General features: G+C 46.4%; 1 pseudogene; it reads left to right on the top strand.

Annotated features, from left to right (window-relative positions):
* Positions 1 to 6991: 6991 nt before the first annotated feature.
* Positions 6992 to 7426, top strand: LOC125098575 (translocon-associated protein subunit gamma-like; annotated as a pseudogene).
* Positions 7427 to 14975: the final 7549 nt, after the last annotated feature.

Below are 14975 nucleotides of genomic sequence, written 5' to 3'. Positions count from 1 at the left end.
CCTCCTGGCCAGGCTCCCTTGCATTCTTGTCAACACGAGAGCTCACACACTCATTCTGTTTAGTTTGCGGCTTTCCTCTGCAGTTCCTTAGATCAGGTTAGCAACAGTGACAGGGGCCAGAGAAGAGCTGTGAAGGCAAGAGCTGAGTGGGGTTTGACAAGAAGGGAACAGGCTCACGAATCCGCTAAAGGGGTTAGAAACCACTTGGAAGTGTACGCAGCCCTTGCTAGCCCCTTGACCCTCTCCCCTAGATCTCCTCTCGCCTCCAAGAGCCAGGACCTAGCACTTCTCTTGTGGTAAGAGGGGACGTGGGGGACAACTTTGGGACAGACTGCCTGTTGGCAGTGGCAGTGAAGTGGCCCTGATGTGACGTTCAGGAAGACACAGGAGGAGGGAGAAAAGGAAAATCCTCTGGGTGAAGTGCAGACCCTTCAGTTCCCATTCTTCTGCTCTGGTGTTGCCTCCACATCCCAAGTAAGCGAGATGGGAGGCGTCTCCGAGTTCCACGGTCTCTATGGGGGAAGGTGCTTGCACCACGCAATCCTGAAGATTTTTCCCCCAGATCTAGCTGTGGTTCTTTAAACAACTTTAGACATATTCCTCTTCCCCAAGGAATATGTGTCCAATTTGAGTGAAAGCCACCTAAATGTCATCCCCAGGGTCTCCTAAGGTAGCAGGAAGTCTGGGTCTGCAGACTTGCCATCCTCCAGACAGGCCTCACTCTCCTAAACTCACACGGTCAGGAGACCCACCTGTCGTCAAATCATGAAAATCAAGGTTAAAATATTTCCTTGTAGAAGTCTCTATCTTTGTATACATTTTATTTTACCAGCACCCTCCCTCTTCTTTTTCCTCCTGGTTGCTCCCACATAATAAGAAAAAGACCAAAGTGAGGACATGTGCAGCCCCATGAGTCAATTCCCTGTGGCTGCCAGAGGAGGTAGAGGACACAGGGAGGCGCTGGGAGGAGAATGACAGGTGAGGGGAGCAGAAAAGAAAAATCAGGCCCCCCGGAGACTAAGACCTAGGCACCAGAACCGAGTCACAGGGGACCGAAACGAGCCCAGCTTTGGAACCAAGCAGATTTGGGTTCAGAGTCTGACTTTTTTTGCCATGAGGTCCCAGGCAAGGCACCAGCTGTCTGAGTGTCAGTTTCCTCATCTGCAAAATGGAGAGCTCTTGACCGGCAGGCAAAGAGGACATAGGAAAGTGCCGGCCATCTGGCCTGTAAGTAACCGCTAGCACTAAGCAAGTGGTCACATGGGCCACATGCCCACCGGCCGCCGTGGTAGCTGTGCTCAGGGAAATGACGCGGTAGGCTGGGGACAGCAAGGACTAGGAGACCTAGGGCCTGGGCTTGATCACTGCCACTTTGTCCTAGTCCGGGAGCCAGCTGAGTCCACGCTCCAGGCAGCGGCCACGCCCCTTCTTCAAGGAGAGACAGGACCAGGCACGGTGCTAAGGTTGGAGATAGAGAGGGGGAGCCCCAAATCTCCTGTCTTCCAGAGCTGGGAGATGAGCACCAAGCCAGCCTTCCCACTGGGACCCTGAAGGTGGGCCGACGGGAGGACAAGAGCACCGGGAGCCCAGCTTCCCCTCTCCCAGACCTCTCTCTCCACATTCTATCAGCCCCATCCTTCACTTCCCATATTGCCTCCACTCCCTCCCAGTTGCAGGGTTCTGGAGTAAACGGGTAGATGAAGCAGGGGGCTGTGAGCCAACTTGCTTATCACACAATTATGGGGGGACCTGCTTCAGGATGTGTAGTTTTTCTTCCCTTCCCTCTTCCATCAATTGTGCTATATTCTTTTCTTACACAAAGGAAATGGAAAAAGGAGAATCTTTTGGGAGGCTCTAGGATGGGGAGATGAGGAAATCCAGGACACAGAGTTGAAGCAGGGTAGGGAGTGGAGACAGGTGAAGAACTCAGTGCCATTTCCTATTTCAAGGACCTTTTCCTCCACTTGGTCTGTTCTTCCGCACTCATTTGTGAAGTAGGGGTTTGGGGAACAGGAGGATAACGTCTCAGGTGCTGACCTGAAGAGTTGATGGGTTCCTGCGCATGCTGTCTCACAGAGCTGTAGGCTGTTTAGGGTGAGAAGAAAAGGGGAGAACCCCACAAGTTTCACGAACTCCTGCTCCCGCCTTCGGAAAGCATGCGGTGCTGAGCCTGGAACGCTGACCCCTGCTCCCAGCCCCTCTGTCAACAGTATATTCTACTCATTCTCCCCAAAAACCAGTCCCCCCCAAATCTCTCCCTTTTCTACACCTCATAGGCAAGCCGACCCAGCCCTATTCCACCCCCTCGAAGCTCGGCTCCAGCCCCCTCCCCTTCTCACTCCCAGCCCCTGCCTTTCGTTTCTCTTCCTTTCTTCCAAGCACCCAGTCTCCCAGCTACAGCAGCCAATCCCCAGCCTGCTCTGGAGCCACACCATATAAGGAGAGGTTGGAAAGAAACCCGGGTAAAGGCGGGAGCAAACACAACACACACACACACACACACACACACCAGCACACTCACGCACCCAAGAGTTTAAGCGCCTTTCTGCATGTGATCCTGTGTCTGCCCATCTGTGGGTATGACACCCGTCTCACCGGTCCCCGTCCCTGGCTCACCCCACCCACAGAACCAGGAACTTGTTTGCTATTCCCCGCCTTTATTCACGCCCCCCTGAGACCATCACTCCAACCAGTTGCCTCTGACCTAGATTTTCTGCACTAATTACAAGCCTAACGACATCTAACAAACACCCAACTTAGCACAGCTGAGACCCTTGAGGTCAATTAGTACAACCCAGCTCAGCTCAGGAAATGAGAGATGGAGCCAGTGTCTCACCCCAGCCCCAGCCCAAACCCGGCCTTGGAAGCAGGCAGGGCGAGAATGCAAAAATTAGCAGAACCAGTTTAAAAATAGGATCTTGGAGAGTTAACAAATGTGCGGAAAACTGCGTTAAGATTGGAAAGAATACAGATTCCCAGTTCCTCCGAAGTCATCAGGAGGGTAGAGGTTGGTACAGCAACAGGAACGAGGCACATAAGGCAGTTTTCTTTTTCTTTTTTTTTTTAAAGATTTTATTTATTTGACAAAGAGAGAGATTACAAGTAGGCAGAGTCAGGCAAAGGGGGGGGGGGGGAAGCAGGCTCCCCGCTGAGCACAGAGCCCAATGCAGGGGATGCAGGGCTCGATCCCAGGAACCTGAGATCATGACCTGAGCCGAAGGCAGCAGCTTAATGCACTGAGCCACCCAGGTGCCCCCAGTTTTCTTCTTCTCAAGGACAGTTTGGAGAAGAGTAACTCCTAGAAGAGTGGGTACCACTGGAATCTTGATCTGCACCCCCATCTCCAACTCTTAATCCCTCTTCCTCTTTGCTTCCTGCTTTGGACAAGTTGGAGTGGTCTCCCCTGTCTTTCCCGCTGGTTTGGAATAACTCTGAAATCACCTCCTTCTTTCAGAAATGCTAGATTCAGCCTCGCCCTTGCTTTTCCTTCTTCCAGATATTAAAACGATGAGAGCGAAGAGCCCTTTCTTCCGGAGAAACACAGAAAAGTGTAACATAATGGTGAACAGGCTGGGGTTAACGAGGTACTCCAATGACGCCCAATTACTGTCCCCAAGATGAAGGCTGAGAAGGAACAGTCAGTAGTGGTAGAATCGGGTGGCTTGTGCAGTTTTCCCACCTGGTAGGACTGAGAGACACAAGGGCAAGACGATGGAGCAGGGCAGTGTGGTCCTCTGTTTGCTGGGTTCCTTTCTGAGGGTGGCAAACCAAGGCAGTTGACCAGCTGTCCTAACGTCATCCCTAGCGCTGGTGGCTGTGTTGGGGTGGGAAAGGAAGGAGAAGGCGAGCGAAGTGCTCTTTGCCCAAGTGGGGAGAGGGACTTGGAGCCACCTACCTCAGGAACAGAAGGTTTCCCTTCCCCCAACCTTCCCCCAGCTCAGGCTGTGGTGGGCGGCACTCTACTCCCACCCTGCCACATTCCACAGTCCAAATGGACATGGGGACATGGCGACCAAGAACCAGGTGGGCAGGACAATTCCCAGAAGCCTCATGTCTCTGTAGACGCCTCCCAAATTCACTTTCCAGACCCCACCCTGCCTCTGAGATCAAGGCACTTACAGCCACGTGCCCATCTGAGGTCTCTAGTTCAGTGTCTAACAGGCAGCTCAAACTTAAATAAATGTGGGAAACTCTTACGTAATGGTCCTTGCTGAATCACCCTCCTTCCGTGCTCTCTTGGAGTGTGAGTTTACTGTTCCTCTGCCGGAGAGGCATTGTTGTTTCTCCAACCACCATTTGAATCTGGGTTTGCCTTGTAACTTGCTTTGGCCAACAGAATGTGCCATTGTGTAGGTCCCAGAGTTTGGACCCTGAAAGGCTTTCAGTCCCCTCACTGCATGGAAGAAGCTGGGCTTCTTAAAGTCCAGTTGCATATGTGGAGCTTGAGCGAGCATTCTTGAGGATGTGAGGACACCTGGGGAAAGGGGCCCTGAAACCACATGGAATCATCCCAACCTCCAAGCCTCCACACACGCAGTGGCTAAACGTAGCACACCACGCAAGACCATAAGACCCACTGTCCCGTCGATCCATGGGATTGTGAGAAATGAATAAATTGTTGTGTTAAACCACTAAGTTTGGGGTGATGTGTCATTCAGCAGTAGATACTGAAACAGAAATTGGTACTCAGAAGTCGGATACTACCATAATTAAACATAACTAAAACACATGGCATTAGCACTGAGCCCAGGGAGCAGACAGAGGCGAGCAGGGCAGGCAGCAAGAAGACTATTAGTCTGGATAGGCAGGGAGGAAATTGTTATTGGATGCTTAAAGGAAGGGTCATCCGTGCGATATAGCAGTGGAATCATTTATGAAACTGTCACCTGTGGTACTTGGAAAATAGAAAATGAACCCAATAAACTTGTTGGAGGTGGCTAAGGGGGTTTCCAAGCAGAATGCTAATAATACCAGTATGTTTTTCTTCGCTGTAAATGATAAGGTATTGAAAGAGAAAGAAACTAAGAAAGGAATCAGTTTGCAAGCAAAAATGGAGGGAGAAATAATAAAGAGAACTGTTTCCAACCAGAAGAAACTGGAGAAACTGAAACCTCTGGGCACCGTTGATGAGAATATAAAATCGTGCAACCACTATGGAAAACAATATGGTAGTTCCTCCAAAAAACAAAAAGAGAATGACCACATGATCCAGCAACCCCACTCCTTGCACAGACCCAAGAGAATTGAAAGCAAGACCTTGAAGAGAACACCCATGTCTACAGCAGCATTGTTCACAATAGGCCAGAGATGGAAGTAACTCTTGTGTCCATCAAAGGATGAATGGATAAACCAAATGTGCTACATACATATAATGAAACAGTATTCAGCCTTTAAAAGGAAGAGAATCTGTCATATACTACAACATGAATGAACCTTGAGGATATTTTATTTTATTTTATTTTTATTTTATTTTCTAAGTAGGCTTCACACCTGGTGTGGAGCCCAACACAGGAAACTTGAAGACATTATGCTAAGTCAACCAAGCCAGACGCAAAAAAACAAATACTATATGATTCCACTTATATGAGGTAGCTAAAGTAGTCAGATTCACAGAAACAGAAAGTAGAATGGTGGTTCCCAAGAACTGGGGGAAGAGGGAAATGGGGAGTTGTTGTTTAATGGGTACGGAGTTTCTGTAGGGCAAGACGAGAAAGCTCCAGAGCTGGGCTGCACAACATTGTGGATATGCTTAATACTACTGAATTGCATACTTCAAAATGGATGAGATGAGTGGTGCCTGGGTGGCACAGAGGGTTAGGCCTCTGCCTTCAGCTCAGGTCATGGTCTCAGGATCCTGGGATCGAGCCCCGCATCAGGCTCTCTGCTCAGCAGGGAGCCTGCTTCCCCCTCTCTCTCTCTGCCTGCCTCTCTGCCTACTTGTGATCTCTGTCAAATAAATGAATAAAATCTTTAAAAAAAAAAAAAATGGCATGACCCCCCTGCCCAGTTCCTACACCTAAATTGTTTGCAGACCTGAAATCTGTTGAATGAAAATGTGGATGAGTCCCTAGGAGGAAGGACCCTACGACAAGTACATGTTGTAATAATTCCACCAGCCCTTCTCCCAAAGGGACTTAACAGCCATTTACTCGGGCAACTGGAACTAGGGGAGGGGGAGTATCCAACAGGACATAGAGTCTGAAATAAGCCTGATATTCAGAGACCTGAAATGTCACTGTGGACATGGACTACTTTGTGGACTGGACTGATGGGCTCCTGGGCCATCAAAATGGAGTCCTGGCTAAAGTCCATCCTAAGAAGCTCCACGGGTCCATGGCCCCACCTGGTGGTCGTTGCCCCATTCCTGAAGGTGTAACTGGAACTGATTTTGGCTATTCGGAAAGCCCCTACGTTGGGTGTGTTGTCTTGTGTGGTAAGAGCTATCACAGTGGGGAAGCTTCGGAATTTGCGCCTCTCTCCCCACTCTCAAGGCAAGATGGTAAATAAAAAACAATACCGCAGGACAAACTGGTGGATGCCAGAGAGGAGGAGAGTTGGAGAGAGGGCAAGAAGGGTGACGGGCAGGGGATGGTCTAGGCTTCCAATTACGGAATAAGTCATGGGGATGAAAGGGACAGCATAGAGAATACAATCAGTGGTACTGTAATAGTGGTGTTGTATGGTGACAGATGGTAGCTACGCTTGTGGTGAGCATAGCAGACATCAAGAGTTGTGGAATCACTTTGTGGTATATTGAAACTCATGTAATATTGTGTCAACGCTACTTCAGTTTAAAATATGGGCGCTGGGTGGCTCAGTTGGTTAGCGGCTGCCTTTGGCTCAGGTCATAATCCTGGAGTCCTGGGATCGAGTCCCACTAGCTCCTAGCTCTGCGGGGAGACTGCTTCTCCCTCTGACCCTCTCCCCTCTCATGCTCTCTTTCTCTCTCAAATAAATAAAATCTTTAAAATAAATAAATATGGGCTCCACCATGGCTCCCAAAGGTGGCTCCAAGCAGCAGTCTGAGGAGAATCTGCTCCTCCAGGATTTGGGCTCTCAGCCAAGCCCTCCACGTTTTTCCTCAGGAAAGCCTTCATCGTGTCCACCATCCCCATCTAGTAGCACAGAAGAGGGAGGCTACTGTTTCCAGAGAACTGACTTGAAACCTTCTGAAGCTTATATCAGAAAGATGTCTCAAAAGGAAAAAGATGAAAGAATCTCATGGAAGAAGAACGAAGGTGCTGATTATGAAGCTACAACATTCTCCATCTTCTCTAACAACACCCTATTCCTAGACTTGGTCATCATTGCTTTCTTCTTTATACTGATGAACTTCAACCCCACAGTGAACTCTGTTTTGTCCATAAGAGTTTCATCAGGCCTCAGTGCCCTCCTGTCTACTGGCTCCAAGTAGACCATGCCGGCTTTGCCCTGGGGCTGTGTGTCCACGGGTGGCGTGTGGCATATGGAAAAGTCGCAGGGCAGTCAGGGTGAGAGTTGCACAAATGTTTGTACAGTTTGAAAAACCCAACAAAATGTAATTCAATGTTTGTTTATTGATTCTTTTTGACAGACTGTTGAAATTAAATGAATTGAAAGGGGAAAAAAATTGGGATGCCTGGGTGGCTCAGTCGGTTAAGCTCCTGCCTGTGGCTCAGGTCATGATCTCAGGGTTGGGATCAAGCCGCATGTCAGGTTCCCTGCCCCACGTGAAACCTGCTTCTCGATCTCCCTCTGCCGCTCCTCCTGCTTGTGCTTTCACTGTCTGACAAATCAATAAATAATCTATTTTTAAAAGGGGGAAATTAATTTTAAAATATATATTACATATACATGTTATATATATAAAATGGGAGATAAATAAATTTTATATATATATTACTTATATATATAAGTATGGGAGATAAGTAAATTTTATATATATAATAATATATATTATAATTATATATTATATATTAATAATTATTATCAATATTATTTATTATTTATTATATATTATTATATATAGTATATAATGATATATATTATATATAAATAATATATAATAAAAATGTATATAAATAAATAATATATAACTTATATATAAGTATATATTATATATTAATAATTATTAATATTATTTATTATTATTAATTATATATTATTATGCAACAATATATATTTTATATATATTATATATAATATATATATATTTTTTGGAGAGAAGACAGAAATCAGCACCACCCTTAAGGATCGCAAGGGATAGCAGTCTCTATCATACCTGTTTAATTCACCAGTCTGGTTCATGCAGAAAACAGATGCATCCTGGAGAACGATGATGACTACAGCCAGCTCAGCTCAAGCCCTGATTGCAGCTGCCCCATTGGATGTGGTCTCTTGCTAAAGCAGATAAATATGGCTTCAAGTACATGACATGTGGCATGAATGTGACATATGCATTCTTCTGTAACCCAATCAGGAAAAGGACCAGAAACAGCATTCACAGGGACTGAACAACATTCATTTAGGTTTGTCCCCAGGCTATACCAACTCTCCCAATCTATGTCATGGTATATTCAGAAAAGCTCTAGACCATGTGGACATCCCAGCGAACACCACACTGATCCACCACATCAATGATATTGTGCTGAAGGGAGAGCATGAGCAAGAGGGGGCTAGCCCCTGGATGGCTTGGTAAGACACAGTCACGCAAGAGGATGCTGTATAGACTCTATGAAGATTGTAGGGACCTCCTCTGGCAGTAGTTTGGGGGATCCAGGAGTCAGAGGCATGCTAGGACATCTCCTATAAAGAAAAGACAAATTGGGCTGCATATCACATCCACTAGGAAACAATACTTCGTGGACCTCTTTGTTCTGGAGAAACTATGTTCGCTGCCTAGAAACACGGCTCTAGCCCCTATCCTGAGTGACATGCAAGGTGGGGGCTTTGAGTGGGGACTGAGACAGGGATACTGAGCCTGCCCAGCAAAAGGGGGTGGAATGCTGCTAAACACATGGAGCAGGCATATGTGTGGAACTCAGGTGATCTCCGTGGGCACCTCTTGGCACTCTGTTGCCTAACTGTGATAGGAATGGCAAGCGCAGCTCAGCCTGTGAAGGGTGAGGTCATCAGGGGCTCAGACTGCCTGGCGAATAAGGGTTTGGGTTACTCCACCAGGCAAGCCATCAAGACCAGCAGAGATGAGAGTAGAATTTGGAGTGGATAATGGAGCAGGGAGTTATCAGTCACAGCCCCAAGACCAGCTATGGCAATAGCCTGTGGTTAACCCACAGACCATCCTTTTCTAGGTCCCTTTAGGAAGAGAGCTCACTAGGACCCCAGAAAGGCCACCCCCACCCACTGAATGTGTCTGGAGAACAGACCCACATGGTACAAGGGAAGGACTGTTGTAGCCATGGGGAAGCCCTGCTTGGAGCTGTCTTCAGGACAAGAGCACTCAGCTGTCAGCCTCTGGCTGGTAGAAAGTTCAGGATCTGTCTCAGTTTTCAAGCCAGAGCACACTCCTCCCAGGCAGCCCCCCACCAATGACTAAGAGCAACATGAGGGGTCACGAAGGCCCAGACATTTCTGCCCAATGGGACCCCCTCTCACGAGACACCTTGGCCCTGGAGTTCCCCAATGGTTGCCCAAGATATTATCTGCATTTCAGACTGAGGCTCTCCCTGACCAATCCTGCTTCCTTTCCCCTTTTCTTTCCTAGACATACACCACCTCTGATACCTCTTACACTCACCACTCCAAAGCATCTACTTCCCAGAGGACCCAACCAACACACCTTCCTTCCTCTTGCCCTCCCCAGCGCCACTGGCTAACCCAACCGCAAGGTGTTTGGCTCTACCTTAAAAGCATATCTGGTATCTGACCATTTCTCTATCTGTCCTCTGCCAGGCCCTCACCTGAATAACAGCATGGCTTCTCTCTCTCTCTCTCTCTCTGCTTCAACTCTTCCCCATTCAGCAGCTGGAATGTCTTCTTAAAGCAATTCATGTAATTTGCCTACTTAAAATCATCTAAGTTTCATATCACTCTTACAATAAAAATCCAATAAAAATCCAAACTCCTTTTCCTGGAAAATAAGACCTTTTATTATCTGACCCATGCACATCTCCCACCTTATGTTATCCCAATCCAGCCACACAGACCTACTTTCTATTCTTCAAATACACCAACCTCCTTCCCACCTCAGGCCCTTTACCCTTGCTATTCCTCTGCCTAAAAACCCCTCTAGTTCTCTTCCTTAAAATCTTTATTCAAATGTCAGCTCTTCTGAGAGCTCTTTACTGGTCACTCTGTCTCTTCCAATGGAAGCACTCTTTCCAGTGGAATCGCTCCCTGCCATTTCACTATTTGCTTCCTTCAGTTCCTTCCAACAATGACCACAGCCTAATCATTTGCCATTTTTGCCTTTTCATTCTCTCTCTCCTTGAGTAGAATATGGGCCCCACAGGGGCAGGACTCATTCACTGTTATACCCCTAGCACTTTGCACACAATATAGAACATGAGAATTATTTGCAGAATGAATGATGAAATAAAGTCTTACCCATCCCACCCATGCCTCTGCTACATTGATCCCACCATTTACTTATATATTGATATATCTTGATGGCCCCATCACAGTTTTTTTTTAAGATTTTATTTATTTATTTGACAGATCACAAGCAGGCACAGAGGCAGGCAGAGGCGGGGGGTGGAAGCAGGCTCCCCGCTGAGCAGAGAGCCCGATTCGGGGCTCGATCCCAGGACCCTGCGATTATGACCTGAGCCGAAGGCAGAGGCTTTAACCCACTGAGCCACTCAGGCCCCCCTCCATCACAGTTTTTCAATAGCATATTCTTTTACACACAGTAAGAACTAACCCTGTGTGGAAAATAGAACAGGGATGACCCCCAAATTAAGTTAAAAAAAAAAAAAACAACACTGAAGCTGACAGAAATAACCAAGCTAGAAAGCGCCAAAATCTAAATCTAAAATCAGGTTTTGGGAAATGCAATGATGTCTGACCCCAGTGACCACAGGTGGACCAAAGTTCACAGGTTAAAGGCACAGTCCTCACAAGGTTGCCCTCACTTAAGTCACCAGTCACAAATTCAAGGGTCCCACTACCTCCTCAAAATAATTTGCTAGAACTACTCACAGAACCCAGGGAAGCACTGTACTTAACAAGTAAAGGGTTGTTTTGTTTTGTTTTTTTAAGATTTTATTTATTTATTTGAAAGAGCATGAGTGGGGGGGAGGGTCAAAGGGAGAAGAAGCAGCAGCAGTGGAGCCCCACTGAGCAGGGAGCCCGATGAGGGGCTCAATCCCAGGAACCTGAGATCCTGACCTGAGCCAAAGAGAGACACTTACCGACTGAGCCACCCAGGTGCCCCACAGTTAGTTTTATTGTAACAAAAGGCTACAAATCAAAACCAGCCAACAGAAGAGACAAATGGGATGAAATCTGGGAGGGGCCCAAACACAAAGCTTCTGGTCATCTCTCATGGCGTCCTGGATGGCATTACCTCCTCCTGGCTACAATGTGTGACAACCCTTGAGTGTTGCCAACCAGGCACACTTCTCCAAGTCTTTGGTGTCCAGAGTTTTTACTGGGGCTTAATCACACACTGCCCACACTGCTGACCCAGAGTCTTCAGCTCCTCTGGAGGCTGGAACAGATACAGCTTGTTCCAAAGTCATCAAAAATCACCCTGTCACACTGTCCAGTGGCCAACCCACCCCCAGAGCAAAGACACCCTTATGAAGGAGGACTTTCTAGATGCCTAGCAATCCCCTCCCGGGAGCAGAGGGCAAAAGCCATAGTTCTGCTTCAACTCCTCCCTTTACTTTGGGTAAAGTTAATTCTTCACTATGTAGAGGGGTTCTACTGTTTTTTGGTTGTTTTTTGTTTTGTTTTGTTTTTTTAAATTCCAAATCTAGCACTCTGAAAACACTCTTCTGTCTAATCTTTGATCTCTGAGTCATTGTCCCATCCCTCCTCTCTTAGAATCTGCTCCGGATCACATTTGCCCTGGAGAACTAAGAAGGATGAGCAGACCAACAACAAATTATGGCCCCAAGATAGCAAGAGGACTTCTGTAAGCAAAGTCTTCATTATCAAGCAAGAAATATGCTGTTTACGAAGGAAACTATTACAAATTCTTTTTTCACATGATGTTATGGTTTCCGTTAGCAAGGAAAAGACCAAAACAATGCCTGGCAGTGACATCAAAGTAACAGAACCAATCCACTTGACCTTCTCTGCTGATACACCACAGCACCACGGCCTGTAATCCCCTCCAGATCAACGTGCCAAGAAAATTGCCAGTTCCTTAGTGGAATGAAAAATTCAGAGGATTTTCACTGATGGGGGGGGGTATGCATTACACACATGGGTATGTGTGTATGTGGCTTCCTTCTCCCGCTTTTTACAAAAGGCAATTGTGATTATTACCTTTTGAGTAAAAGTTGTCACCAAGCTGTCATTAAAAACAATTTGTTAAATCTTCAAATGGCAAAGTATGTTTTATCTTTGATTGTAACTGTTTATTCACTTTTCTTCCAACTAGATGCTGACCAGCTTACAAAAAGGTACTCAATAAACATTTCATAATGGGGGCGCCTGGGTGGCTCAGTGGGTTAAGCCGCTGCCTTCGGCTCAGGTCATGATCTCAGGGTCCTGGGATCGAGTCCCGCATCGGGCTCTCTGCTCAGCAGGGAGCCTGCTTCCTCCTCTCTCTCTCTGCCTGCCTCTCTGTCTACTTGTGATCTCTGTCTGTCAAATAAATAAAATCTTTAAAAAAAAAAAATTTTCATAATGAATGTCTACACAGGGTTATCGAATTCGAATTTTAGAAAAAGATAGTTACAAATGCACAATAAAAGAACAAAAGCCTAATAACAATAATGAAAGTATAAAAAAGGCATTGAAGTTGTTGACCAAAGAGCCAGGTTCCCACTCTGGCTCTGCCCCTTACTGAGTATTTAACCTTGGGCGAGTCTCAATTCCAAAATCTATTTCCTCATCTGCAAAGTGGAATTTCTCCCATTTGCTCTGCTAACCTCAGAGGGTTAGCATAAGAATCAAATGAGCCAATGGATTATAACGTGTTTTGCAAACTGTAAAATATCTTGCCAATGGTATTTATTTTTTTCAATGAAAAGTTGTTTTAGGGGTTCCTGGGTGGCTCAGTCACTTAAGTATCTGCCTTCACCTCAGGTCACAATCCCAGGGTCCTAGGATTGAGCCTTGCATCAGGCTCCTTATTTAGTAGGGAGCCTGCTTCTCACTTTCTCCCTGCCCCTTTCTGCTCATGCTTTCTCTCTGACAAATAAATAAAATCTTTAAAAAAAATGTTTTTTAGGGGTGCCTGGGTGGCTCAGTCAGTTAAGCATCTGCCTCCCCCTGGGGCCATGATCCCAGAGTCCTGGGATCGAGCCCTGCATCGGGCTCCCTGCTCAGCAGGAAGCCTGCTTCTCCCTCTCCCACTCACCCTGCTTGTGTTCCCTCTCTCGCTGTGTCTCTCCCTGTCAAATAAATAAATAAAATCTTAAAAAAAATAATAATAATGATAAAATAAAATAATGTTTTTAAAGTGACATGCAGCGATGCCTGGATGGCTTAGTCAGTTAAGCATCTGCCTTTGGCTCAGGTGATGATCCCAAGGTCCTGGGATCAAGCCCCGCATCCGGCTCCTTGTTCAGCAGAGAGCCTGCTTCTCCCTCTCCCTCCGCCTGCTGCTCTGCCTGCTTGTGCTCTCTATCTCTGTCAAATAAATGAATAAAATCTTTTTAAGAAATAAAAAAAAAGGGGCACCTGGGTGGCTCAGTGGGTTAAAGCCTCTGCCTTCGGCTCAGGTCATGGTCTCAGGGTCCTGGGATTGAGCCACGCATCCTCTCTCTCTGCCTGCCTCTCTGACTACTTGTGATCTCTATCAAATAAATAAATAAAATCTTAAAAAAAAATAAAAATTTTTAAAAAGTGACGTGCATTTCACTAGGATGCAAGTTATTATTGGGGAAAACAGACTCGAGAATTGCAAGCCTAGGCAGACTAAAAGTTGGGCAGTTCTCTCTCACCTCATCAATTCTGTAAGTAGTCTAGAGGAGACCTATTCCTGCTCTCTGCTTTTTATTATTTCTGTGTATTCTCTGAGTCTCAGTTGCTTTATATCAATCTCTCTGAGCCTGTTATACCATCCACTACCTAGAAATAAAACAGGCCTTCTCACCCTGGATGGTTTGCTGGGAGGCTTATATGAGATCACTGTTGCTAAGGTCTCTTTGCCAGCCACAGGGTGATATACAATTTGGTAGCATTTTCCTAAAGGTGATAGGTAAGAAATTTGGTAATATTTTCCTAAAGGTGATGAACTTTCAGGAATCGTTTAAATAAAGTGCACAGGCTGAGGGTATGAGAGGCTTACTCTGGCCACTGGCTGGCACAACCCAGGAAAAAACAGACTAGGATTCACTGTCTTGGACTGGATCACACATTGCCTTATACAAATTCCATTCTGTGAAGCCCTTAGAAAAAGTAAAATAGGTCCTTTCACATCCATTGGCTTATTCAACCTTCCCAGTACTTGTGCCAACCAAGACTTATTATGCCCATTTTACTGATAGGGGAACTGAGGCTGGAGATTTTTCCAGAATCATGCAACTGGTAAATGGGTACATCTGGGATGAACTCTTCCAACAGCAGTGGGAGAAGACAAAGGTGCTTAGATAAAAGACATGGCCTCACACAGATGGCCCATTTCTCATTCTTCCCTGACGTAACTTTCTATTCAAGCCATTAAACCTATCTTCTGTCTTTTACAAATCCTTCATGTTTCTCACTCCGGCGAGGGTGCCCAGAGGAACCACTATGATAGCAGGCAGATTTAGATACAATAGGGTGACAGCTTTGGAGGGGCAAGAAGACATTTCTACAGGAGGGGAAGGTGGTCAGCGTTCACACATCCTCCCCTGAAAAAGCTCTAATTGCTGATG

This window comes from Lutra lutra, chromosome 4 (assembly GCF_902655055.1).
Source record: "Lutra lutra chromosome 4, mLutLut1.2, whole genome shotgun sequence".
Lineage (NCBI taxonomy): Eukaryota > Metazoa > Chordata > Mammalia > Carnivora > Mustelidae > Lutra > Lutra lutra.
This window is presented reverse-complemented; position numbering and strand designations above follow the sequence as displayed.